Genomic DNA, 25249 nt, shown 5'->3' with positions numbered 1-25249 from the left:
GCACGGGTGGGGGCCGGCTGGTTTGCCCTGAAGGGTGTCCTGGATCAGGGTGGGGGTCCCCACTGGGGTGCCTGGCCAGTCTGGCTGAGTGGCTGAGGGCCGTTTTCAGGCTGGCGGGTGACTGAAGCTCCCAACTCCTCCTTTCTTTCTTTTTTTTCCTATTCTGGGCCAGCTTTAGCTCTGAGGCCTCGCTGCTGAAAACATTGATACAATGTTGTGGTCAGGCTGGCTGAAGCCAGGCTGACTGAAAGCTGGTTTCTGGGGTTTTGTTTAGCTTCTATATTTGCAACATAGTACATAGTTGCTTAGAGTTGCAGCTGAGAGGCCGGCAGGTCAGTCGGGAACATTGGAGTCCGCAGTCACTGGAGCAAGCAAGCTTCCCTGTTTGCTTCAGTGCATGGCTGACGGCTGCCATCTTGGCTGACAGTTAATTTGCATAAGGATATGCTGATTAGCCAATGGGAAGGGTAGCGGTCGTACGCTAATTACCATGTTTCTCTTTTATTAGTGTAGATATATATTTTAAAATATATTTTATTGATTTTTTTTACAGAGAGGAAGGGAGAGAGATAGAGAGTTAGAAATATCGATGTGAGAGAAACATCAATCAGCCGCCTCCTGCACATCCCCCACCAGGGATGTGCCTGCAACCCAGGTAGATGCCCCTGACCGGAATCGAACCCGGGACCCCTCAGTCCGCAGGCTGACGCTCTATCCACCGAGCCAAACCGGCTTCGGCTTTGGTGAGTTTTTTTTTGTTTTTGTTTGTTTGAAATGTCCTACTATCACCTTCAGCTATCAATCATTTCTGATAGCTCAAGCAGAAGGTCATCTTCATCTTTCCCAGGATCCAGGTCGAACTCGGCTTCTAATTTGCCTCCTGAAATCTCCCATATCAGTTCCTCAAAACCATCCTCCACAGAGAGCGGGGGCTTTCCTGTGGAAGCAGTGCTGAGTCGGCGACTTTTCGTGGCCATTTGGGACGAGGAAGGGCCGGATACTTCTGGCGGAGAGGGATCTGACGAGGATTGGGCTGGAGGCAGCACAAGACTGTCTCTGGGTCTGTCTGTCTCAGGCCCAGTGACCGCTCTGTCCTCAGAGATGAGTGGGACCACAGCCGTGGCTGCTTTTTTCGGCCGGGCTTTCAGGACCCCGCTGGTGAGGAGCCGCTTCACCGCTGCGATGACAGCAGGGTGGGTCTCCGCTGCCTTGCGCTTGCGGCCCAATTTGGGGGAAGAGACCACTTTAGCCACAAATGGCTTCACACTCGCTTTGGGTTTCGCTTTGACCCTTTCCTCCAAGGTCTGTGCCGCACACTTCACATTCAATGTTGAGTCGCCAGTCCCTGCGGTATCCACCTCTGCCTTCTGGGATGACTCGGTGGGAAGACGCTTTGTCAGGCTCCGTGTGATGCTCGGCGCAGTAGCGAGCACTGGCGGGTCTGCTGGCTGGGCATGGCCAGCGTCTCCGTCTCCCCAGGGGGATGGCAGAACAGATTTTTCCTTCTGTGAGGTTCCCCTCTCTGGCTGTTTCTGGATGTGCTTTTCTCGAATCGTCTCACATTTCTTTCATCACACTTCGCAGTTGAGGGGAGGGATTGGACTGGACAGACAATTTGTTTTGTTGAACTGTGAGCTGGGAAGCCTTCACTTCCTCCTCTGGTGACTCAGGCACAGTGGGCAACACAGTTGTGCTTGGAGGTAGAAAAAGGCCATCCACATAACGTTCTCTCCTGTGATGAAAAGCGCAGTTTAGTTTTTGGCATCCCCCTGGTTGATTTTCCCAATAACAAGGAATCTCACTCCATTTTTTATCAATCTCCATGTGCCGAAACCTGCACACCCGTCGAAAACAGCGTCCTTCTTGCCATAATGTGCAAACAGTTTCATTTCCTAGTGCAGCTTCACAGTGACGGAATGGACAGCTGTCACCTTTGGTACCTGTAGAATAGAAAAAAAAAAATAGCAGTCTTCTCCTTGATGAGGCATGCTGGCTAGATCCTGAGATCAGGAATGGCTTCTTGAAAACAAGCCACTGCTTCCTCAAAGTCAGGACCAGCTTCAAGTCCTCTTGAAATGGATTTAATCTTCCAAAAGACAACTCAATCACAGAAATCGCCTTTAAAATGTAATGATTAGCTGGTTGCCCTCAACAGGAACATCTGTGTCTTCACTGACTTCCAATCTATCACGCACTTAATACTAGTCAATTTTCCAGGAAATTTTTGGACAGGGAATATCCCCAAATCGAACCGAGGACACTATCTCCGGCTCCCGCTTGCTGCCACGTCTTTCTTCTTTCTTAGCCGCTGCCCTCCGCCATTGCCGGGGTCCAGCCCCAGCAGGTCCAGGGGTTCCCAAAGGTGTGGACGGAGTTGGCAAAGAAGGAATGACACGGAGACAGCAGCCTTCAGTTGATTAGCAGCCTAGCCAGGTTCTCCTTTAGATTATATTATATTATACTAGTGCCCCAGTGCATGGATTTGTGCACATTAAAAGGAAATTAATTAGAAGAAATATTTTAATATCGCTATTCATCCTTTCTCTATAATAGAAATGTCAACCAAATTCACGGTCAACAATGACAGATTGAAACACACATGTGCGATTGGCGCCAGCGAGAGCTTTATATGTATTGTGCACGTGCAAGTCAACTTAGCCTTTTATAGATATAGAATAAACTTGCTTAATTAGACCTGCTTTCTGATTTAGCTAAACTTTTTCCAGCCCAGTGAAGCACCCCAACTTCTCTTTCAGGTAATTGTCAGCAACACAGCAGTAAATATCAACATGAAGCAGATTATTATCGTAGATCACGCAGGGAGAACAAAGGGTGAAATATTTAACTGCAGCAGAGTTTGACTATATTCTGCGCAGTGAGAAAACCTGAAGTCATTTTCAAGGTCTACCATTTCTTACTTCTTTTCAGTCGGGTCAAGTTTCTAAACTTTCTAAATCTCTGTTTTCTGACTAATGGAAAGAAAATAGGATTCTACCACCTCTCCTATCTACCTATTCCAGCACTTCTGTGAGGATCAAATGAGATGAGGCCTGTGAAAATGCTTCACAAACATTTGGTTAAAGTGTAAAATGTTTGCACCTGGCAAGTCAGGTTCCTGGGTTGAAGAAACTCCAAGGAGGCTAGTTGTTAGGGGGAGGAAGCCGGGCTTTGCTATGTGACGTCATTACCCAGTGCCCACAGTGACAGTTTCTGGGCTGGGCGGGGCTGTGGGCCACATTTTTTGCCATGGGGTCTTGGCAGCCTTGGCTGTGATTTAGTGGGGTGTTGCTCCAGTGTAGTGGTGAGGCCTATGTCCCACTTGAGGGAAGCTGAGTGTTGATTTGTCAGCACCAGGTCCATGGTGCTGTTTATTTTTAAATGGCCAGTGCAGGTCATGGCAGCTCCTGCATTGAGCATCTGCCCCCTGGTGGTCAGTGTGCATCATAGCTGCTGGTCAAATGGACACTTAGCCATATATATTATATTATATTATATTATATTATATTATATTATATTATTATATTATATTATATTAATTATATTATATTATATTATATTATACTAGAGGCCAGGTGCACAAAAATTTGTGCACTCGGCGGGGAGAGGGGGTCCCCCAGCCCGGCCTGTGCCATCTCCCAGATGGCAGAGGGCAGGCCCAATCCCTAGATGCAGCCCCTGGTTGGGCTCAGAGCAGGGCCGATTGGGGAGTTGGGGCGCCGCCCCCTATCATGCACAGAGCAGGGCGGATCGGGAGGTTGTGATGCCACCCCTAGTCACGCTCAGGGTAGGGCCGATTGGGGGATTGGGGCACCGCCCCCTGTCACACTCAAGACAGGGTCGATAAGGAAGTTGCAGGGCCAATCAGGGGGTTGGGGCGCCACCACTGTCACACTCAGAGCAGGGCCGATGGAGAGGTTATGGCTCTACCCCATCACACACAGAGCAGGGCCCATGGGGGGGGTTGTGGTGCCACCCCCTGTCACACACAGAGCCGCAGGGCAATCAGGGGGTTGGGGAGCTCCCCCCTATCAGGCACAGAACAGGGCTGATCAGGGGGTTGGGGCGCCTTTCCCTGTCACGAACAGAGCAGGGCGGATAGGGAGGTTGTGGCCCCACCCCCTGTCACACACAGAGCCGCAGGGCGATCAGGGGATTTGGGCGCTGCCCCCTGTCACGCTGATCCCGGTGTTGGGAGGCCTCGCGGCTCCGCTGATCCCGGTGCCGGGAGGCATATTACCCTTTTACTACATAGGATAGAGGCCTGGTGCATGGGTGGGGGCCGGCTGGTTTGCCCTGAAGGGTGTCCTGGATCAGGGTGGGGGTCCCCACTGGGGTGCCTGGCCAGCCTGGATGAGGGGATGATGGCTGTTTGCAGCTGGGCACACCCCCTTCAGGGTGGGGGTCCCCACTGGGGTGCCTGGCCAGTCTGGGTGAGGGGCTGAGGGCTATTTACAGGCTGGCGGGTGACTGAAGCTCCCAACCGCTCCTTTTTTTCTTTTTATTCTGGGCCAGCTTTAGCTCTGAGGCTTGGCTTCAGCTCTTAGGCCTCGGCTGCTGAAAGCAGGTATCTGGCCTTTGTTTACCTCCTGTATTTGAAACAATGTTGCGGTCCTGCTGGCTGAAGCCTGGCTGACTAAAGCAGGTTTCTGGGGTTTGGTTTAGCTTCTATATTTGTTACAATGTTTCTTAGAGTTGCAGCTCAGAGGCCGGCAAGGCTGGCGGGGAAGCTTGGCTTCCTCTGTCACTGAAGCAAGCAAGCCTCCTTGTTCAAGTCAGCTGCCTGGCTGCCGGCCGCCATCTTGGTTGGCAGTTAATTTGCATATCTCCCTGATTAGCCAATGGGAAGGGTAGCGGAGGTATGGCTAATTACCATGTTTCTCTTTTATTAGATAGGATTATATTATATTATATTATACTAGAGGCCCGGTGCACGAAATTCATACATGGGGTAGGAATGGGGGGGTCCCCTCAGCCTAGCCTGCACCCTCTCGTATCCAGGACCCATCAGGGGATGTCTGACTGCTGGTTTAGGCAGTCAAACATCCCTCTCGCAATCCGGGACCACTGGCTCCTAACCGCTCACTTGCCTGCCTGCCTGATTGCCCCCAACCACTCTGCCTACCTGCCTGATTGCCCCCAACCACTCTGCCTACCTGCCTGATTGCCCCCAACTGCCTCTGCCTGCCTGCCTGATTGCCTCTAACCCCTCTGCCTGCCTGATCACCCCTAACCGCCTCTGCCTGCCTGCCTGATGCCCCAATTGCTCCCCTGCCGGCCTGATAGCCCCTAACCTCTCTGCCTGCTGGCCTGATCGCCCCTAACTGCTCTGCCTGCCTGCCTGATCGCCCCTAACTGCCTCTGCCTCAGCTCCTACCATCGTGGCTTTGTTCGGAAGGACATCCAGTCTATACGGTCTAATTAGCATATTACCTTTTTCTTAGTATATATTATATTATATTATATTATATTATATTATATTATATTATATGCCTGATGCATAAAATTTGTGCAAGGGGCTCAGCCCTTGCAGCCTTGGCTGCCTCAGCTGGCCCTTGTAGCCCCTCACAGCCTCGGCCGGCCCTCACAACCCTGGTTTCGTCTGGAAGGTCATCCGGAAGGATGTCTGGAAGGGTGTCCAGAAGGTCATTTGGCTATCCAGTCTAATTAGCATATTATGCTCTTATTATTATAGATTATACCACACTACACTTTGGGCTGTGCATATCTCTGTCATCTCAGTAGCCTGAAATCAGCCATGGTAGGAGTATTTATATCATGGAAATTAGCAAATACTACAAATGAGCTTTTTTTTTTTTTTCCTGGAGAGCAACTTGTTAAACATTTACCAGCCCATGGGTGAACCTAATGTAAAAGCCAAGAGAGTCCTAGGGATGCAAATGCAAGTAAGACAGAAAAAGAGACTGTGCCAACTGCAGGCTACATGCTCCTCTTGGATCAGTGGCTGCTCAGGTCCAGTCTTCTTTGGTTATAAGAGAACTTGAGTCCAGCGCTGCTAGATTTCCTGATTTTGCAAAAGAAGTGGGAAATTTTCCAGTTTAGTACACCAGATGGGCTGTCCAAAAAAATATCTGCAGACCAGTTCCTAATGTGGTCCAATTACCTCATTTCACAGGTGCGGAAACTGAGACCTCATCACTGAGACCTCCTCACTGAGCTCATGATCTGATAGAAACCCCAGTAAGGCTTAGGGACTATGGTTATCTCAGGTGGGGCAGACCCCGTAGCGGCTCTCATCTGCGTAGGTGTTTCCTAGATGAGAGGCTGTTGACTAAAGTCAGACATGTGCTTCCAGAGTCCAGGTGTTCAGGGGTAGTTCAGTCAAAGCCCCAGTTTCACCTGGATAATGCCCCATGTCCTCTCCAGGAAATTTCAAAAGCATTGGGGACCTAGTATAAATATTGGATCCAGCCCTAACCGGTTTGGCTCAGTGGATAGAGCATCAGCCTGCGGCCTGAAGGGTCCCAGGTTCGATTCCAGTCAAGGGCATGTACCTTGGTTGCAGGCACATCCCCAGTAGCGGGTGTGCAGGAGGCAGCTAATCGATGTTTCTAACTCTCTATCCCTCTCCCTTCCTCTCTGTACAAAATCAATAAAAATATATTTAAAAAAAAATTGGATCCGGAATTATTTTTATTTTTTTTAAATATATTTTTATTGATTTTTTTTACAGAAAGGAAGGGAGAGGGATAGAGAGAGTTAGAAACATCGATGAGAGAGAAACATCGATCAGCTGCCTCCTGCACACCCCCTATGGGGGATGTGCCCGTAACCAAGGTACATGCCCTTGACCGGAATCGAACCTGGGATCCTTCAGTCCACAGTCCGACGCTCTATCCACTGAGCCAAAACAGCTAGGGCTGGATCCAGAATTAGGAAGGTTTTCTTAGTGATCAAAAATTAGATCAACTGCCCTGGCCGGTGTGGCTCAGTTGGTTGGGTGTTGTCCCATGCACTAAGAGGTTGGCGGTTCGATTGTCAGCAGGACGCATGCCCAGGTTGCTGGATTGATCCCTGGTAGGGAGTGTGCAGGAGGTGGCTGGTCAATGTTTTGCTCTAACATCAATGTTTCTCTCTCTCATTCGCTCTCCCTGACTCTCTCTCAAAAAATCAATAAAGAACTGCTTTAAAAATTAGATCAACTGATTTTTCCACTACTTTACTGCATTTCTTGGATTTGCATCTATGTAGCCTAACAGAACATTTTTAATTAATTTTATATTATTCTAAAAAAAATAGTCTGCAAAAAAATTTTAAAATGTTGCCTACACATTATTTGAGATGGCAAGCTGGGCTTCAGTGTGTACTGGTTCATAATAGAGATTAAGTAGAAAAAGTTTATGTCAGCGACAGGACATGCTTCTAGAATGGCAAAGAGAGTGGAATGATAAGGTGGAAAGCTATGACTGGATCCTCATTTGGAAAAGATCTTAATTGGCAAGTCCAATTTGGTCTAGATAATTTATAAAGCATTTATTATACAACCCCAAAACAGATTTTTACATGGAAAAAGAAATATAAAGAATCTCACTTATGCTTTCCCTTTTCCAAATTCACTTCTAATCCATATTTATATGCCTACACGATTTGTATTTTCCACAGTGTTTCCTGGACATCATAATGGTATTTTTAATCACTCCATAAAATTACTTTGGATTAAAATACAGAATTACTTACTTTATCATTACTTACTTGAACATTCATTTTCAAGTTTGCACTATTGCTAGTATAAATAACAGCAATAAATATTTTTCATGCATGTAATTTTTCCTTTACCAATAAAAATATCATATTCCTGGAAATAAATGACTGGGGCAAAGCATATAAATTATCTTGACAGCTATTGATTTCTAAAGGGATTTAGACAATATTTACACTGCTATGTACAAATTACACATGTTTCCATTTCATCATATTCTTTACAGAATTTTTAGCTTTTTAGTTTTCTGCTCATCTAATAGGCATAAAGTGGTGCTTATGGTTTTAGTATCTCATAGATTCAGAAATGATTGCTTTAAAACTATCTATGCCCACGGGCCCCTCTGATAGGTTGCGTGCACCCCAAGGGGTACATTATACTCTTGAAGTATAGGTGCCCTATTTGAAGATCCCTGGTTTATACATTTTTTAAAAAGACATACATATTTAGATTAAATACATATATATTTTTAAGTGCTTGTTAATTATATATTCCTGGGAAAACAGTCTATTCAATGTCAGGCTTAGTTGTTTTCAAGTTCTGATCCTAATAAACTAATCAAACATATAGGCCCTTGGGAAAGTTGGTAAAGCAACCAGGTGAATGTGACTCAATTGGAATGAGTTCCCATTCCACTTATTAAACTCCAGTGCATCAGAATGACTTAGAAGTGCTTGCTTTTCCTCAATCAGTTCTATACTTTTTAAAAATAATCCTCTCCTGAGGCTATATTTTCCTTTGACTATTAGAGAAAGTGGGAGAGAGGAGGAGAGGGAGGGAAGGTGGAATGAGAGAGAGAGAGAGAGAGAGAGAGAGAGAGAGAGAGTGAAACATTGATGTGAGAGAGACACATTGATTAGTTGCTTCCTGCAGGCACCCCAACCAGGGCTGGGGATTGAGCCCAAAACCAAGGTACATGCTGTTGACTGGGAATCGAACCCAGGACCCCTTGGACTTGGGCTGACTCTCTAACTACTGAGAAAAATGGGCCAGGGCATTTCTATACTTTTTAATTCTTTGCCTAATATATCCTTTTCAAAGACTCTCTTAGTCACCCTGAAACGACTCAAATTCCAGCTTTTCCTTCTACCAGACGCTCACTTTCTTAGTTTCTGATACTGAGAAGAGGAAGAAGCATAGAAATGTTTCCTTTGTTTCATCCAGGAAGGAAAAGGTTCTAACTCAAAGAGAAAAGTGAAAACCGGAACCAATAATTATTTCTCAAACCATGTTCAGAATACTTTGTGGGATAAGACATAGATTGAGAATGCTGATGTAAGACTCTTGCATGCATTGAGATTTCCTTGCTCTATTTTATCAGGACTCAGCCTTCTAGAAACCCCTCTCCTCAGGCAGTTTCCAAAGCTACTGAAAATGAAATAATTTTTTTCTAGAAAAGTGTGGGGAAGCATGGGACTTGGTTGGAAAGTTTGTAAGGAAGAAAATTCCAAAAAAAGGAGTGGGCTAAGGCGGCCCACCCTGTTTATCAGAATTCCGACTTAGGGAAGTTTGGCCAAAGGTGGCTGCCCCTAATTGTTCCTTGACCTTTCCAAACAAGTCTGTGCACATGCGGACCCTCTGGGGTTTACCGGAATCTTTATGCTTAATCTTTAGGTGTCCTTGCTTAAAGGACACTGCAGACACATATGTCCCCCCAATATTACTTACCCTGCTGATTGTATCTAAAAGACAAACTTAATCTCAAACTGCTGCTACAAGAAAAGCCTGAAGAGGCAGGTGATTGCGGCTGTCTGGTTCCTTTAGCCAGGCAGTCCCTTAGCCCTCTCTTTCACAGCAATCCTGTGTCAGAGTAATCATTCATCTGTCACTTGGCCTGCTGGTCAGTCCCAGCAGAAAAGGAAAGAGGGCAGGAAGCATGAAGTAGCTTAAAATGAGACATATACGGAATAAGACCAGAAAACTCTGAGCTAAATCTGATGCTCCATTATAAATTAAATCCCTTATTAAATATATTTGCTGTTTTTGTCTTTGTTCTATTCAGTCCTCATTTTATTAACCTTTATATATACAGGTGAGGCAAAAGTAGGTTTCCAACTGTATGTGAAACAGAGTTAAAGCTATTGTAATAATCATAACCTGCATGTCTTTTTCCATATGAACAACTGTAAGCCTACTTTTGCCTCATCCTATATGTCTTTTTATTTTATTTTTTAAAAGGTATTTTTATTTATTTCATTTTTATAGTAGCAATTTATTTTCACTATACTTGAAAACTGAGACTCAATCTTTGCTTCTCTCTCTCTCTCTCTCTCTCTCTCTCTCTGGTTAATTCTCACCTGAGGATATTTTTCCATTGATTTTTAGAGTGAGTGAAAGGGAGAGGGAGAGACAGAGAGAAACATCAATTGGTTGCTTCATGCACGCACCCTGACCAGGGCTGAGGAACCTGCAACCAAGGTACATGCCCTTGACTAGAATCAAATCTGAGACACTTAAGTCTGCAGGCTCATGCTCTATCCACTGACCCTAACTGGCCTAGGGCCCTCTATGTCTTTACAAAAAAAAAAAAAGAAAAAAATATATTGATTTCAGAGAGGGAGAGAGAGGGAGAAAGAAATAGAAACATCAATGATGAGAGAGAATCATTGATTGGCTGCCTCCTGCATGCCCCACACTGGGGATCCGGCCCACAACCCAGGCATGTACCCTCCTGGTCCATAGGTCAACCTTCAACCACCGAGCCATGCCTGTATGTCTTTAAAAAAATTATAAACCAGGGATCTTCAAATACAGCATCTATACTTCAAGAGTGTAATGTACTCCTCAGTGCACATGCAACCTACCTGAGGGGCATGTGGGCATAGATAGTTTTAAAGCACCATTTCTGGATCTTTGACCTCTTCCCTAAAATTGAACCACCTGAAAACTTGCCTGCAGTATCCTTTATAGCCTCCCTTTAATGATTGTTCTGTCCCATTTGGCAAAATAAAGGCATACTTTCTCCTATTCTTGAATCTTACTATGTGCATTGACCTAGTGTGTAAAATCCTCCTGGATACAGAGCTACAGAGACCATTATAAATATTGCTGTTGAGGTAGTGAATGACTTTAGTTTAAATTCCTTCCTTCCTTCCTTCCTTCCTCCCTCCCTCCCTCCCTCCCTCCCTCCCTCCCTCCCTCCCTTCCTTCCTTCCTTCCTTCCTTCCTTCCCTCCTTCCTTCCTGTCTTTCTTTTTTTTTTCTTTCAACAAAATTGAAGGAAGAATCTAATTTTCCAGGTTACAAATCAATAGAAATAATTGTTGATGATAACAATGTGATCACAATGTGAATTTCAGAATATAAGAAGGAATTTACGTAATTAAGTTAGATTGCTGAAAGAAAATTTCTTCAAATCCCAGGTACTTACATATATCTAAGCAAAGGTTTTCAATATTTTCACCTAGCAAAGTTAAAAAATAGGATCAGGGATATATAAATCCAAACCACAATGAGATATTCTCTCACACCTGTTAGAATGGCTATCCTATATAATAAATATGTAATATGAAAATGGTCACTACATAACAACTGACCGAGTAATGACCGGATCACGGATCAGCAGGAGGGTGGGGCAGCGAGCTACACGTGGGCTGCGGAGAGCTACAGGAGGGGGTAGGGCAGCAAGCTATGAGGGAGGGGAGCGGGTAGGGGGAGGGAGGCGGGTGGGGGGGAGCTACAGGAGGGCGGGCAGTAGGTGGAGAGCTACAGGAGGGGGTAGGGCAGCAAGCTATGAGGGAGGGGAGCGGGTGGGGGGAGGGAAGCGGGTGGGGGGAGCTACAGGAGGGCGGGCAGTAGGTGGAGAGCTACAGGAGGGCGGCAGCCAGCTACTGGCGCACGGATTCATGTGCAGGGCTAATAGTTGTAGATAAGACAAGAAATAACAAGTTTGGGTGAGGATGTGCAGAAAAGGAAACCATTGTGCATTGTCATCAGGAATGTAAATTGGTGCAGCCACGTGGAAAACAGAATGGAAGTTCCTCAAAAAATTAAAAATAGGTGTGGCTCAGTGGTTGAGTGTGAACCTATGAACCACGAGGTCATGGTTCAATTTATGGTCAGGCACATGCTGGGGTTTTGGGCTTACTATCCAGTGGGGGGCATGCAGGAGACAGCCAATCAATGATTCTCTATCATCTTTGATATTTCTCTCTCTCTCCCTCTCCCTTACTCTCTAAAATCAATAAAGATATGTCAAAAAAATTAAAAATAGAACTGCCATATGATCCAGTAATTTCACTTCTGGGTATTTATCCAAAGAAAATGAAAAACACAAACTCTAAAAGATATGTGCACCTCCATGTTTACTGTGCAGCCTTATTTACAATGGCCAAGATATAGAAACAACCTAGGCATTCATCAACGGATGAATATATAAAGAAGATGTGAGATACACACACACACACACACACACACACACACACACACTGGAATATTATTAAACCATTAAAAAATGGAAATATTGCCAACTGTGACAACATGGATGAACTTTCAGGGCATTATACTAAGTAAAATAAAGCAGACAGAGAAAGACAAATATCATATGATCTAATTTATATGTGAAATTTAAAAAACAAAACAACAAAAACGAAGCTTACAGATAGAGAACAGAGGCAGGAAGTAGGGGGTGGGCAAAGAGGGTGAAGGGAGTAAAAAAGTAAAAACTTTCAGTTATAAAATAAGTAAGTCATGGGATATAATGTATGTGGTAACTAGTTAATAATATTGTGTTGCATATTTGTTATTTTATTGTTCATATTTTTTATCTTTATCTTTTTCTTCTTCCTTTTCTTTTTTTTTCTTTTTTTTTTTTAATATATATTTTATTGATTTTTTACAGAGAGGAAGGGAGAGGGATAGAGAGTTAGAATCATCGATGAGCTAGAAACATCGATCAGCTGCCTCTTGCACACCCCCCACTGGGGATGTGCCCGCAACCCAGGTACATGCCCCTGACCGGAATCGAACCCGGGACCCTTCAGTCCGCAGGCCGACGCTCTATCCGCTGAGCCAAACCAGCCAGGGCACTTCTTCCTTTTCTTAAAGAATACCCTTCAACATTTCATGTAGTACTGGTTTGGTGGTGATGAATTCCTTTAGCTTTTTCTTGTCTGTGAAGCTCTTTATCTGACCTTCAATTCTAAAGTAGAGCTTTGCTGGGTAGAGTAATCTTGGTTGTAAGTCCTTGCTATTCATCACTTTGAATATTTCTTGCCACTCCCTTCTAGCCTGCATAATTTCTGTTGAGAAATCAGCTGACAGTCATATGGGCATTCCTTGTAGGTAACTAACGGCTTTTTTCTTGCTGCTTTTAAGATTCTCTCTTTGTCTTTAGCCCTTGGCATTTTAATTATGATGTATCTTGATGTGGTCCTCTTTGGGATCCTCTTGTTTGGGACTCTCTGTGCTTCCTGGACTTGTAAGTCTATTTCTTTCACCAGGTAGGGGAAATTTTCTGTTTTCAAAAGCTTGCTCTCTCTCTGCTTCTGGCACTCCATAATGCAAATGTTGGTACACTTGAAGTTGTCCCAGAGGCTCCTTACACTATCTTCATATTTTTGGATTCTTTTTCTTTTTGCTCTTCTGATTGGGTGTTTTTTCCTTCCTCATATTTCTAATTGTTGATTTGATTCTCAGAATCCTCTACTGTACTGTTGAATCTCTGTGTATTATTCTTTATTTCAGTCAGTATATGCTTAATTTCTGACTGGTCATTTTCCATGTGTTTGGCATTCTCACTAAGATTCTTGAAAGTCTCACTAAGTTCCTTGCAGATCTTATGAAGATTCTTGAGTAGCCTTATAACCATGGTTTTAAATTCTGTATCCAGTAGTTTGCTTTCTTCCATTTCTTTCATTTGTGACATGTTTTTTCCCCCTGCATTTTGGCTGCTTTCGTGTGTTTGTTTCTATGTATTGCGTAGAGTTGCTATATCTCCTGGAGTTTGTAGAGTGGCCTTGTGTAGCAGGTGTCCTGTAGGGCCCAGTGGCTTAGCCTCCCCAGTCACCTGAGCTGAGGTGTGCCCTGTGTGGGCTGTGTTCACAGTCTTATTGTACTTGAGCCTTGGTTGCTGTTGGTGTCACTGGGAGGAATTGACCTCCAGGCCCATTGGCTGTGAGGACAAGCTGTGACTACTGTGGAACAGCTGCTGTGCTGGAGATGCCCCTATGGAGCAGGACTTGCTTCAGTGGAGCTTTGGTGCTCACTGAGTATGCCCCTTGAGTGTGTTGCTTATGGATGGGTAGAGTTGTAATCTGGTGTGGTCTGATGCTTTCCACCAAGTTCAGTGACTCTTGGATCTCCAGGGAGGTGCAAATTCAGCCACTGATGGGGGCTACCTGGCAGGAGCTACAGGAGATCTGAAGATGGTTGCTACTTGGGTTTGGAAGTGCCCAAGCAAGGCCCAGCTGTGAAGTAAGGCAGGCTCGTGGTAGTCCCAGGTCTTGGGCCTTTTCTTAATAGGTTTGTGGAATGCTGACCCAGCTGTAGCTTGTTTGAGAAATTTTAGCAAAATGTGAAGCCTGAGCTAGGACAGGCCATTCATTTGCAAAAGCCGTTTCACACAGGTTGAGTGGGGCTGCCAACTGGATGGAGTGGGGTCTCAGGGAATCACCAGGATGGAGCAAACAAAAATGGCTGCAAGTCAGCCCTATAACAGGGGAGATCCCAGCACAGGAACAATGACCCCTGCAATCACCTTTGTCTGGGAGAAAGTCACCCCTGAGTTCCAGCCTCGATGCCAGACAACCCAGTTCCTACCTGTATGTGTCTGGGTCCCCCAGAACCTCCCCCTGGTGCTGGAGCTCAGAGGAAGCAGGATCTTGTAAGTTCAGTTCATGTGCTGGTCCTTTAAGAACAATTGAGTCTCCAGCAGCCTCTGTGTCACTCAGCCCCAATCCCCACTCATTTTTATAGCCTATAGTTATGGGGATTTCTCTTCCCAGCTCTGGGAGCCTGGGCTGGGATCTGTGTGCGGCTGGGACTCCTTGCTCCGCACAGGGGCCTCCACAGGAACAATCTCCCTCTCAATTAAAAAAACGGCACATGTAGGTGCTGTGCCTCCACCCCTCCTACCAGTCTCAATGTGCTTTCTTCTTTACTTCACTAGTTGTAGGATTTCCATTCAGCCAGCTTTCAGGTGGTTCTGGATGATGGTGATTCTGTATTTTAGTTGTAATTTTGATGTGGTTGTGGGAGGCAGTGAGTACAAGCTTTTACCTATGCTACCATCTTGGTTCTTTTGAAGGATTACTTTGTGTTGCATATTTGAGAGTAGCTAAGAGAGTAGATCTTAAAAGTTAAATCACAAGAAAAAAAAACTTTATTTTGTTACCAGGTGACAGATGGTCATTATTTTGTATACCTAAAACTAATATAATATTACTAGAGGCCTGGTGCACATAATTTGTGCACAGGTAGGGTCCCTAGGTCTGGCCAGCAATCAGGGCTGATCTGTTGGGGCCCCCTGCTGGTGCTGCCTGCTCACCAGCCCTGCCCCCCACTGGGCAGGGCAATTGGGGGGCCCCCAGTGGCACCCGCTTGGTTGGCCTGGGGCCTGGGGCCTGCGGGCAGCTCCTGCATTGAGCCTCTGCCCCCTGGTGGTCAGTGCACATCATAGCAACTGGTTGTTCCACCGGTCATTCCTCAGTTCAGTCAATTTATATATTAGGCTTTTATTATATAGGATGTTAATTATATCTCAATAAAAAATAAAAAGAACTTTTAAAGTAAAAATTAGTAATAGACTTTATGCTAGACCTGGTTTCATTGTAGCAATGAGTAATATCCATATATGGATACAAGAAATAATTGGAGATAATGTACCACCATTTCATTAAGATTTACATTTTCAATAAAAATGTATTCATAATTTAATAAGTATTTATCAACATGTATATGAGTTACATTTATTCCATTTGTTATAGTTATGAAAGCTTTAAAATTTATTTTAATGTGTATATGTATTTCCTTGAAAAGAAGTATAATGGGGTGATAAATGAAGGAATAACATGGAAATGCAAGTTTAAAGAGAACAAAGAATGAAATAAAATTTCTGATTTTTTAAAATTTCTGATTTTTAAAGAGGAGATTATTGATGTAATTAAAAATGCATAATGAACGTATTTAGATTCAATGGATACATTTAAAAGGAGGAATATAAGTTTTATTTCAAATGACCAATATTTAAATAATTTAAACATTTTTGATAAAAAATTGTAGATGTCTACTTAAATATGTGTGGCGTACATAGATTTTCAAAATTCTTTTAAATAGTATATAAACTGCATAACCCTTTTTGAGAAACAGATGCGGTATGAATGAATTCAAATGTAAATAAATATGGAACATCTCACTGTGCATCAGAAGAGCCCTCCGGTAAGAACATGTGCTTTCAGAGTGCGTTTCATAGCAGGCTCTGTGTTCAGTGTTCTTGGGATTCTTAATTAAGATTCATCCTTTCCAATCTCAGGAAGAGTGATGCTTCTGGAATGACACATTAGTGAGGTGCCACTTAGTTGTATTTTATTACCAAAGGAGTTTGCAAATTTTCATGACTTTCCACCCAAAGTTGCACTGCATTTTTCTTAAAATAATAACTAACTTTTATTAAATGCCTACTATTTTCCAGTGGTTCTCATGAGAAATTGTTATAAATGTAAATTTTCATACCTCAAAACTATTGAATCTGAAACTCTGGGTATGGGGCCTAGCAATCCAGGTGATTCAGATGCATGTCAAAGAAGATACTATTTACAAAAGCATCTGGTATGGGGTCTTGAACATAATAGGCATTTAATAAAAATGAACTGCTATTACTTTTTCAATAAATAGTTCATTCTAGCTCCTTGAAAGAGATTTTCTAGTTAATTCTATACCCTTGGAAGAAATACAGTAGTTCTATGTGTTCAATTATTCATAGGATATAATGACAATTTTTAAAAAATCAAATTTATTGTCTTCTACCCCAAACAGATTTTCTTTCTCTAACATCCCCATTTCTATCAATGGCAAAAATGCATGTATACATCTCTCAGCATTTCAGCCTGAAATGTCCCCACTGAAAGAACATATTGGGTAATATCAGGTGCCCATAAGCCTGGACATATTTCTTCAACCATCCGCTTCAGAATGTGAAATTCTCACCATCGAAGTCACTTTACTAAGTTAAGAAATTGCATCCACCAGTCTCATGTTAAAACGTACATCTCTTTGCTGGAGAAGACACTTATTAATGCAAAAGCATATCAGGAATTCACAGTAACTACATTTGCCTATGGACCAGGAGGTCATGGCTAGATTTTGGTCAGGGCACATGCCCAGGTTGTGAGCTTGATCCCCAGTGTGGGGCATGCAGGAGGCAGCCGATCAATGATTCTCTCTCATCATTGATGTCTTTATCTCTCTCTCTCTCCCTACCTTTCTTTCTGAAATAAATAAAAAAAAATTTTTAAGTGTCTAAACTCTTTTTCCTACCAACATTTAATTGGCAAAAATCTTAGGAAAATACTGATAAAGTTGCCCGGCTATGGATCCTTTCAGCCACAAGGGGCGCCAATCTCACAGGAATGGCTTGGATCTGGCATTTCCTGAGCAGCAGCTGGAAGCTCAAAATGATGCACGTGCTCTCTTTAACACAACTCACAAAGCTGCCCTAATTCGTGTGAGGCTAGGTTCCCCAATCACATGAATTCCTGATCCAGAGGAAAGGGTCTTTATGGGTCTATTTTAGGCTGCTGAAAGGCAGAAAGATTGAGAGAAAGAAGACTGTCCTTGAAACAAAGGCTCTGTCCTTCAAAGTGGTTCCAGGACCAGACCAGCAGCAGAGTCACCTGGGAGTTAGTTAGAAACGCAGAAACTCAGGCCCCCTCCCAGGTTTCTGACACAATTTTCATTTTAACAAGCTCCCCAGGTGATGTGAGTACATTTTACAATTTGAGAAACACTGCTGTAGATTACTGTGCCCACTGCTGTTATTTTAAAACACTTATGCCTTCATCCTTCTTCCCTGTATCATCCCCACACTCCAGAAAAACAGAATATTGACCTTTAATTCTCTTGATGGGCTACAGATACACGTAGAGATTTTTGTTTTTAAGTGAGAGTGCTTTTAAAAAATTTTTTTTCCCTGAGGCTACTTTGTGGGGTTATTAAAAATGCAATTAAAATGTGCTATTTAGTGGCAGGTGGCAAATCATCCCACGATTAAGAAATTTTTCTGACAATTGGGGCTAAATGGTGTCCAAATGGCCTGTGTGTTCAGGCAGAAAAATCCATAAATTCAGTCAGACGTGCCAGTCTGGTAGCTCTGTGAAATATAGTCCTTAACCTTCTCTTATCCTGGTCAGAACAGCTTCTTACACCAGTGACCCATTTCTCTGTTCTCTCAAGGCTGCCTTCCTGAGGAAATGAGGCTGCAGGATATTAAAGACAAGCTTTAATTTATCTTCTCTTTCCTTACACTTGTCCGTAACACAAACAAATGCACAGACTTCTTTCCTCTTGAGCTAAATGTAACTTCAGCACTTCTCTTGCCTTAATGTGTTTTCCTAATTAGCTTTAACATTAAAACCAGCTGCTCTGCAGTGTTTTTTACTTTTAGAAGGCGTTGGAAGATTAATCGACTCATTATGTGGAAACAGGAGGATATAAATTTAGGGGAGCTTTTTGTTTAACTTGGGTTATAAATTGTGGCTCATTTTCCTTATTTATGTTTTCTCTACCTTTTCTATCTTCCACAACTAAGGGCTTTTTTGTTTTAGTCTTATAGATGATGCATTCTTTGTTTCTTTAAAGTGAAATCAATTTAGCATAGATACTGGCTACTGAGTCAAGAATAGTCAAATAGGAGGACTAGACTGGGAGCTGACCAGATTCCTGCCTTAGGGAGCTTTAGATTTCAGGAAGGTCTCTAACCTCTCTGAGCATGAGTTCCCTCCTATTCAAATGGAGCTGAAGTTGGTCCTACCTAGCAAAGCCAAGTAAAAGCCAAACTTCTGCAAATCCCTTAAATGCTCAGTTAGGTCCTCTGTAAAACAGGGGAAATAAATATATGGTACAGCTGGCCAGCCACTGGGTCTGTCACTAAAGTTGGTTCTAACTAGCAAACAGCTGTAATGAGGACTTGAGATACAGTGTAATATATTAGATCATATATTTTATTTTATTACCAGAGGCCCGATGCATGAAATTCGTGCAAGGGGCTTGGCCCTCGCAACCCCAGCTGCCTTGGCCCTAGCAGCCCTGACTTCATCTGAAGGTCGTGGGGCTGTTCGATTGATTTGCATATTACACTTTTATTATTATAGATTATTTTTATTGGTTTTAGAGAGAGGAAGGGAGAAGGAGAGAGAGATTGAAACATCAATGATGAGAGAGAATCATTGATTGGCTGCCTCTTGCACACCTCCTACTGGGGATTGAGCCTGCAACCTGGGCATGTGCCCTTGACTGGAATGGATCTAGGGACCCTTCAGTCCGCAGGCTGACGCTCTATCCATTGAGCCAAACCAAATAGGGCAGATAATGTATTTTAAATTCACTATATAAATAAGATGTGTAATTTTCATTTAACTTTCCTTATTCCAGAGTGCATACAAACCAGATTGATATATTTAAAAAGGACTATAGCCCTAGCCGGTCTGGCTCGGTGGATAGAGTGTTGGCCTGTGGACTGAAGGGTCCCAGGTTTGATTCTGGTCAAGGGCATGTGCCTGGGTTGCAGGCTCGGTCCAATGTGCAGGAGGCAGCCAATTAATGATTCCCTCTCCCTTCCTCTCTGAAATAAATGAAAAAAAGCACACATATTTTTTAAAAAGGACTATAGATGTGTGTGCTACTACCTAATCAGTGATCCTGGGAAATCAACACCATAAGCATAATAGTTAATAGTTATTTAATTTTTACTATGCTTCCAATGTTTTCTGTATAGAGTTAATAGTATTTATGAAATAGTTACTATTCATGTTGTATGTATTACTGATCCAGTAGATAATGAATAAGCGGGTTGTTAAGATATTTGAATGGATGAGCTCCTACCAACTGAGCCACACTGGCCAGGACACACTATGTCATTTTTCTGTGAGCAATGGACTGATTATTTAAATGTTGGAGTGTAGGATTGGGAGTAGCTGCTTGCATTTCTAGGGGTAGGCTCACATTTTTTGCCTAATTGCAGTAGCATTAGCACTCATTTAGTGTCATTTATTAAGTTTACTGTGCATTACTTCTAATCTTCAAACAAGACTACAAGGTGATACTACTACTTGGGCTTTATAGATGAGGAAACTAAGCTTAGGGATGTTACTTACCCCAGAGCAGTATGAGTAGGGAGCTGGGTTCAAACTCCAGTCTGTGACTCTAATGCCAGAATTTTGTTCCGAATATTGTGCTACCTCTCCAAACCTTTCATTCCCTTGGAGTAATGGACTTAATGGGAAGAGTTGCTCATCCTGAAAGGCAAGTAGAGTCGTGGATGAGATCTTCCCATGAATTTTTATATTTTATTTTATTTTATTTTATTTTATTTTATTTTATTTATTTTTTCAGAGGAGAGCATGAATGCAGTCCCCCACTACCACAAATTATGCAGTTGAGTTTCCCACATTTGGGGAAATCGCAGAGGTCAGCACGTCCGGAGTGCAATGGATAAGCGTCGCCCTGGGAAAACCACCTTTGTGATCATGGTATCTCCCCTGCCAGGTAAGTATGAATTTTTATTTTGATATCTCTACTAATTACAGAGAAGAGGCAAACAGAAACCATCAGAGCTGAATCCTACGAAGAAGTAATACTGAGTTGTTACCAAGTTAATGCTTAATCATAATATCACTAAACAATATTATTTGCAGAATTGTCATTATTAATGCTGTAGAAAGTAATTGATCCAATGTGGCAGGAAGCAGTTGGTGGTTAAGATGCAGGTAAGGTATTCCTGAAACCTGAAGCAGAAATATATGTAAGTGGCAGGCCCAGTGCCTGGCCAGCTGTAGGAATGAGATGGAGGGGTCAGACTCATGAAAGAGAAAGGGGACTCTGTGTTGATAAAGTGAAGGTGCCCTTTATCGGCATGTGCCCTTTACCGGAATCAATGAGCCAATCAATGAGCCAATTAATGAGGAAGTCATAGATGTTGGACAGGGACTGGCAAGGCACATCTTGTTTTATAATGTTTTGTGTATTTAAAATAATTCAGTGCTTTATTGAATAATATGCACATATATGTCTCATGTGGCACATCCAGACATTCATTGATTTTTAGTAAAGAAGCTTTTCTGTCCTGACTTTTTGAAATCCAAGAATATTGACTGAAATAGCCAGTGCTAAAAAAGAGCAAGATTTCTATTTTTCAACAATAATTGAAAGTATTTTTCGACATATGTACAGTGGGGCCTTGACTTACGCGTTTAATTCGTTCCGAGACCGAGCTCGTTAAGGAGCTCGTTAACTCAAATTACTCTGTCAACTCAAAGCAAAAAATCGGCGGAGAGACAGCTCATAAGTCAAGGCCCCACTGTACTACTATTTGTAATGCTTTAAACAATAAAATAAAATTTAAAAAAAGAAAAAAAAGAAAGTATTTTTCAACTCAAGACTACACAGAGACAATAAAATTTAATTGAGAATTGGCCCTATGAAAAGAAAACATATGAAGACTATATGTATAACTATATAAAATATTTTAGCATATATGTCCATTAAATTTCATATACAATACTGAATAATGAAATTATTTTTGTTTTTAAAGATATTTTTATTGATTTTTAGAGAAAGAGGAAGGGAGAGGGAGAGAGAAACATTGATGAGAGAGTGAAACATCCATTGATGGCCTCCTGCACACTCCCCACCAGGGGTCAAACCTGCAATCTGGGCAAATACCCTGACTGGGTTTCGGACTAGCAACCTTTCCGGGCATGGGACAACACCCAGCCAACTGAGCCACTCCAGCCCGGGTGTGAATAATGAAGTTATTAACATCAGCATCTCTTACACAGGAACTGGTGAGACCCTTTGTGAGGTGTAACAAGGAAATGGCTTGGTCTCAGGCTGGACTGGATTCTCTTGCATCATCATTCAGGTTCTCTGGGCCCATGAACCTGATTCTGAGACTCAACTGCAAGCACAGCTCAGCAGTTCTCTGTCCGAAATTGCTCCAATTCTGACTTTTAGTATACTCTCATCAAACGCATTTCTAAGAATGTTTGCTTCATCCTAAAAGCAGGTTGTGATTACTGATGACCAGGGAAGGGCCATTTCTCAGTGTGTGCGTCCCGTGTACGGCTGCGCTGTCATCACTGTTCTCTGGCCTGCCAGGCTCTGCCCAAGCGAAGGAGGCTGGTTTTTCAGCAGGAGAGTAAAGGCTCCCACATTCCCAGAGTCATGAACTCCATGGCCTCTCTTCTCCCTGACTATAAAATATTATCATTTTCCATAAAAGATATAGAATTCTACACACTCTTAGGGAATGTAGTCAAAATGTTATTCCTTTTTAAGTCACTACTAGTTAAAAAACAAAACCCCCCAAACAAAAAATTGGAAACATCACTTTTGTACAGTAAGTATACTATGAGAGGGAAAATATTGAATTGTTCCCAAGCAAATGTGTAATGATTATTGGAATAAGATTTATTTAGGCACGTGCCTTTATTTTATTTTATTTTTTAAAATATATTTTATTGATTTTTTACAGAGAGGAAGGGAGAGAGATAGAGAGTTAGAAACATCGATCAGCTGCCTCCTGCACATCTCCTACTGGGGATGTGCCCGCAACCCAGGTACATGCCCTTGACCGGAATCGAACCTGGGACCCTTCAGTCCGCAGGCCGACGCTCTATCCACTGAGCCAAACCGCTTTTGGCAAGCACGTCCCTTTATTATTATAATTGAATGTATAATAAATTGTTGGGTCCAACCCCAGCAGGTCCAGGGGTTCCCCAAGGTGTGGACCAGGGGTGGGCAAACTTTTTGACTCGAGGGCCACAATGGGTTCTTAAACTGGACCGGAGGGCCGGAACAAAAGCATGGATGGAGTGTTTGTGTGAACTAATATTAATTCAAAGTAAACATCATTACATAAAAGGGTACGGTTTTTTTTTTTTTTTTTTTTTTTTTTTTAGTTTTATTCATTTCAAACGAGCCGGATCCAGCCTGCCGGCCGTAGTTTGCCCACGGCTAGTCTACACCATGCATGTCAAACTCAAAGGCTAACACAGGGCAAATAAATAAGGTTTAAGTTTATGTGGGCTGCAAAAAAGCAAAAGCTTCAATTTTCATAGGAATGTACGTTTATTTCGATAGAGACATGCTGAACACAAAGGGTTGAAATAAATGAGTAATCATTAACATAAAATAATAGAATATTTTAATAAAAATTAATATTTTTTCTTGAACATTAACTTACCAGATACTGAATAAGTGCACAAATTAATAAGCATAACGCAAATGAACCTGTTTTTCTTGTTCTCCGAAAGCGAAATATTTCCTGTTGCGCACACCAAACAAGTCAGTACAAGACTAATGACAAGGTAATCGGCTGCTAAAATATTCACTGCTAGTATTAGTGGAGAGAAATGGTGCGCCTGTGCATAAAGAGCGTAAGGGAAATGAATGCAACACGATTATAGTAATTAGTTATTAGCGAAAGTTGTAGTTCGAGATTAATAATTATGTATAACAGGATATTGTAAAAATTAAGTTACGAAATTTTTATTAAAACGTTTCTTATATACCGTTATATTGGCTGGGCTGCAAAAATATTCATTGTGGGCCACATACGGCCCGCGGGCCATGAGTTTGACATGCTTGGTCTACACCAAAGCTGGTCTTACTTTACCCTGAACTCAACACTGCTGTCTGTTTAGTGATGCTGGAAATTAGGACACAAGTGAAAGATGTAATTTTTTTTCCTGGTTTAACTTCCAGATTTTTTGTTTTTGTTGTTAATCCTCACCCAAGGATATTTTTTCCATTGATATTTAGAGAGAGTAGATGGGAGAGAGGGAGAGAAAGGAGAGACAGAGAGACAGAAACATAAACATGAGAATGACAGAGACACACGGATTGGTTGCCTCCCCCATGTCCCCCAAGTGGGGCTGGAGATTGAACCTGCAACCCAAGTATGTGCCCTTGATTGGGAATCGAACCCTCAATGCTATGGTGTGAGGGCCACTGCTCTAACCACTGAGCACGCTGGCCAGGGCTAACTTCTAGATTTTAAAGAATGGTTTCCTAGTCTAACTATACCCACTCTGGGCATATGCTGGAGAATGATAGGAAATAAGGTTGGACAAATAGAGTGGGCATGAATTATGGAAACCCTTAAAGGTCTGGCACACAATTTTTTTATTTTATATTTATTATTTTTTAAAAATATATTTTATTGATTTTTTACAGAGAGGAAGGAAGAGGGATAGAGAGTCAGAAACATCGATGAGAGAGAAACATCGATCAGCCGCCTCCTGCACACCCTCCACTGGAGATGTGCCCGCAACCAAGGTACATGCCCTTGACCGGAACCGAACCTGGGACCCCTCAGTCCGCAGGCTGACACTCTATCCACTGAGCCAAACCGGCTATGGCTGGCACACAATTTTATAGGTTTGTAAAATTGTTTTTCCTCCTCACCAACCTCACCCCATCTCTGCACCCCACCACGCAGTCTTGGATTAGCTGAATACTTTTCTTAACTATCTCCTTCATTTTTCATGGGAAGGTCTAGTCATCATATAAGTTCCTGCTTATTTCCTCACTTCCTTTTCATGTGTTTTTATTCAAATCATTAGTTCTGGCACTGTGCTATAACAGTTCTCCATTTTTAATGTACCATATTTCATTTTAGCCTAATGAATCCTAAGTAGCTTATCATAAGCAATTCTAAAAAATGTTTGGTACTTAATCTAAGCAATTTAATTTTTTCCAGGTCTTAGAAATCTCAGAAAGATACTGAAGCAAGCTGAAAAAAATGGCTCCCCCAAAGATACCCATATCCTAGTCCCTGGAATCTATCAAGATTACTGTATATGGCAGAAAAAGGGTCTTCGCAGATGTGATTAAGTTAAGCATCTTGAGATAGGGAAATTTTCCTGGATTATCTGGTTGGGACCCTATTGAAATGATAAAGGAAAAGTAGAGGCAATGTGGCCATTAAGACAGAGATTGAGTGATGCAGCCACCAGCCCAGGAATGCTGTCAGCGGCCAGAAGGGATAAAAGGCAAGGAATGAATTTTCCCCCTAGAGCAGGGGTGGGGAATGTCTGGCCCCAGGCACATAAGGCCCTTGAAATCATTTGGTCTGGCCCTGCCAAGGCATTAGGGGTGAGTTAATGAAATGTTTGACCAAATATAGCAGGATAATTTGTTTTTTATTTGCAGATTTTTTTTCTTTATTGATTAAGGTATGTCCTTATCCCCCCATTGCCCTGCCACCCCTCCGCTCGTGCCCTCACTCCTCTAGTGTCTGTGTCCATTGGTTATGCTTATATGCATGCATACAAGTCCTTTGGTTGATCTCGCCCCCTTACCCCCCCCCCCCCAGGCT

The 25249-nt window shown here is 42.8% G+C and overlaps 1 non-coding gene and 1 pseudogene across 1 annotated transcript; both read right to left on the bottom strand.

The window, feature by feature from the left end:
- Positions 1 to 766: 766 nt before the first annotated feature.
- LOC102424848 overlaps positions 767 to 25249 on the bottom strand; it is a 25446-nt pseudogene continuing 963 nt past the window's right edge.
- On the bottom strand, positions 20260 to 20423 carry LOC106698783. Its single transcript, XR_002831588.1, has one exon. It is a non-coding gene; the product is annotated as a U1 spliceosomal RNA (small nuclear RNA).

Source organism: Myotis lucifugus, unplaced genomic scaffold, assembly GCF_000147115.1.
Source record: "Myotis lucifugus unplaced genomic scaffold, Myoluc2.0 scaffold_231, whole genome shotgun sequence".
NCBI classification, from domain to species: domain Eukaryota; kingdom Metazoa; phylum Chordata; class Mammalia; order Chiroptera; family Vespertilionidae; genus Myotis; species Myotis lucifugus.
Note: the sequence above shows the minus strand (reverse complement) of the source record. Positions and strands in the feature narration are given on the sequence as shown.